The sequence below is a fragment of the Ipomoea triloba genome, chromosome 8 (genome assembly GCF_003576645.1).
Source record: "Ipomoea triloba cultivar NCNSP0323 chromosome 8, ASM357664v1".
In the NCBI taxonomy this organism is placed as follows: Eukaryota; Viridiplantae; Streptophyta; class Magnoliopsida; order Solanales; family Convolvulaceae; genus Ipomoea; species Ipomoea triloba.
In genome coordinates, this window is record NC_044923.1 from 231,623 (window position 1) to 234,574 (window position 2,952).

The window sequence follows — 2,952 nt, forward strand, 5'->3', positions numbered from 1 at the left end:
AAGCATTACTTAATTACCTTGACATTTTTTAATAACCTCTCCAAACTCACGAGTTTTCGTTGAGGCCAGTACAAAATTCCTAATTCTTTATACCTTTTCTTTAAAATTGCTCGACCAACATGTAGTTCATCTGCAGCTTGATCAACGTTCATATAAAAATATTTAGAAAGCAATTCTAAAGTTAATGTATTAGGGTCAAGATAAGTTTTTTTTTTTGTCTTTTTTCTTCTAATAAAGATATTTAGATTTAAATTTGGTAAATCTATCTTTGCAGCTGTATTATCTTCCTCGACAATTAAATCAACACTATCAAATACATCAACCGGATTTGTAGCTAAAACACCTGCATTTACAAACAACTTGTTAAAAACTATTAATTATTAAAACAAGAGTTACCTACAAAATGTTAAAACCTTACCAATAGTTTCAGTACATTGTGGTTGAGTACTGACATTATTTCCACCTGGAAGAAGATCTCTACTTAGAAGAGGTTCACTATCCCTTAGTGGTGATAGATATACCTCATCCCAAAATGAATTGTTACCATCAGAAGAACAATCATTTTGTTGAAGCTGATATGAGCAAGTAGCAATATTTGCCATTTGTGAAATGTATGTACTAAATGTTTCAGGGATTAATAATTTCTAAGAGTGTGAATAAGTGTTAAGAAGAGTCTAAGACCAACAAAACCACGAATTTATAGCAAAGGACAACAGTATGTGCAAACAGTAAGAAATACTTTTTTAAGTCTTTTTTTCCACGAGGGCAGTTTTTTTGTCAAATGATAATAGTTATTTAGCCGACACTGTTTAAAACATTTGCGCTTTTCAATTGATTTGTGATGACAACTGTAAAGACATCTGACATTTGTACCAATTTTTTAATTTCCTTTGTAATTACTTGCTTGGCATTTGTAGGCAACATGGCATATATAAAACTTAATAATGCTTTTGCTTATCAATGTTCAATTTCATCCGCTGCTTCATTTATGGGCAAATGAAAATAACTTGCTATCATTTCCTTACTTACCGTTTTATAATTACGACGAGTTATTTTTAACCAATTCTTCTGCAACAAGTTCAATATCATCATGCAATATTGGGGGGGCGAAAGCTCAACTTTTGCAACAAGTTATGCTTAAATCATAGGTCCAATAAATGTTATAAGTTTAAAACAAGTTGTATTTCAAAGCTAATATATTCACATTTATCAAGACAAAAATTATAATAATAACGACTTTTAGGTTAGAGATGGGCATTAGGCAGAAAATTAGCTTTATTAAAAGAATTTCCTATGCGCCTTAAATTGTTCCCCCCTTTTTTTTTTAAATTGTGTATAGCATGAAAGTTTTAGCTTTAATACCTTATGTTACTGCTGAGTCACAAGAATGTACGTGCAAGGATACAGTGGTACAAAAACGTAATACACGATAATGAAAGAACATTCCAGGGAAGAAATATAAACCTATAATCTTGCATGATGTTATTGTAAGTTTTTAAATTGATCGCAAATATTAAGCCTCGGTGTTATCGTTTAAAGATGACCATATCTTATTTTATGTCAAATATAATTAAATTTGGTTCACATATATGTATGTATTTGTTACCTTTTCCAAGGTAAAAAAGTGCAAGCCATGTCGTACGACAATGACATTTGTTATATACATTTATGGAATATATTATGCGTTGTAAATGATTACAATTTTATCTTATGGCTATGAATGACCTCTCAATGAGCAGTAGCCTAACTTTGGCATCTACAACCTCTTTATTAAAGAGTTTACAAAATTTATTGATATTTAGAAAAATACTTATTATTCAAGAATATTATCAAAAGCCATCAAGAAAAAGTTTAAACGATTCGTCTTCTTCTGTCGCAAGTGAAGGTGGATCAACAGTTAACGGCAAGGCAGGATCAACAATTAATGGAGTAATATGAAGGGGATGTATAAGAAGGGTGGGAGAATGAAGAAGACTCATCATCTCCCTTTACTTTATCTTTCTGGTACATGAATCCCTGAGCCTAATCTCTGCTGGATTCAACTTCAAATTCGGATCGCTTAGCAACATTTCCCTTCTACTTTTTAGTTCCTTCATTGCCTCCTTTATGTCAGGGTCATTTTCGATGTTACTAAATACCTGTAAAACATTATATTAACATTCACCTTATAATGATACAACTTTGGAAAAATAAAAAAACTACCTGAGCTTTTCCTGATAGCTTCTCCAAGCTCACTAACTGTCGATATGGCCATTTAAAGATTCCTAATTCTCTACACCTTTCTTTCAAAACCGTATACCCAACTCTCAGTTCCTTGGCGGCTCGATATATAGGCAGATGGAAATATTTGGAAATCATTTCCTTGCTTATTGTGGATGAATCACGAAAAGTTNATTTCCACCTGGAAGAAGATCTCTACTTAGAAGAGGTTCACTATCCCTTAGTGGTGATAGATATACCTCATCCCAAAATGAATTGTTACCATCAGAAGAACAATCATTTTGTTGAAGCTGATATGAGCAAGTAGCAATATTTGCCATTTGTGAAATGTATGTACTAAATGTTTCAGGGATTAATAATTTCTAAGAGTGTGAATAAGTGTTAAGAAGAGTCTAAGACCAACAAAACCACGAATTTATAGCAAAGGACAACAGTATGTGCAAACAGTAAGAAATACTTTTTTAAGTCTTTTTTTCCACGAGGGCAGTTTTTTTGTCAAATGATAATAGTTATTTAGCCGACACTGTTTAAAACATTTGCGCTTTTCAATTGATTTGTGATGACAACTGTAAAGACATCTGACATTTGTACCAATTTTTTAATTTCCTTTGTAATTACTTGCTTGGCATTTGTAGGCAACATGGCATATATAAAACTTAATAATGCTTTTGCTTATCAATGTTCAATTTCATCCGCTGCTTCATTTATGGGCAAATGAAAATAACTTGCTAT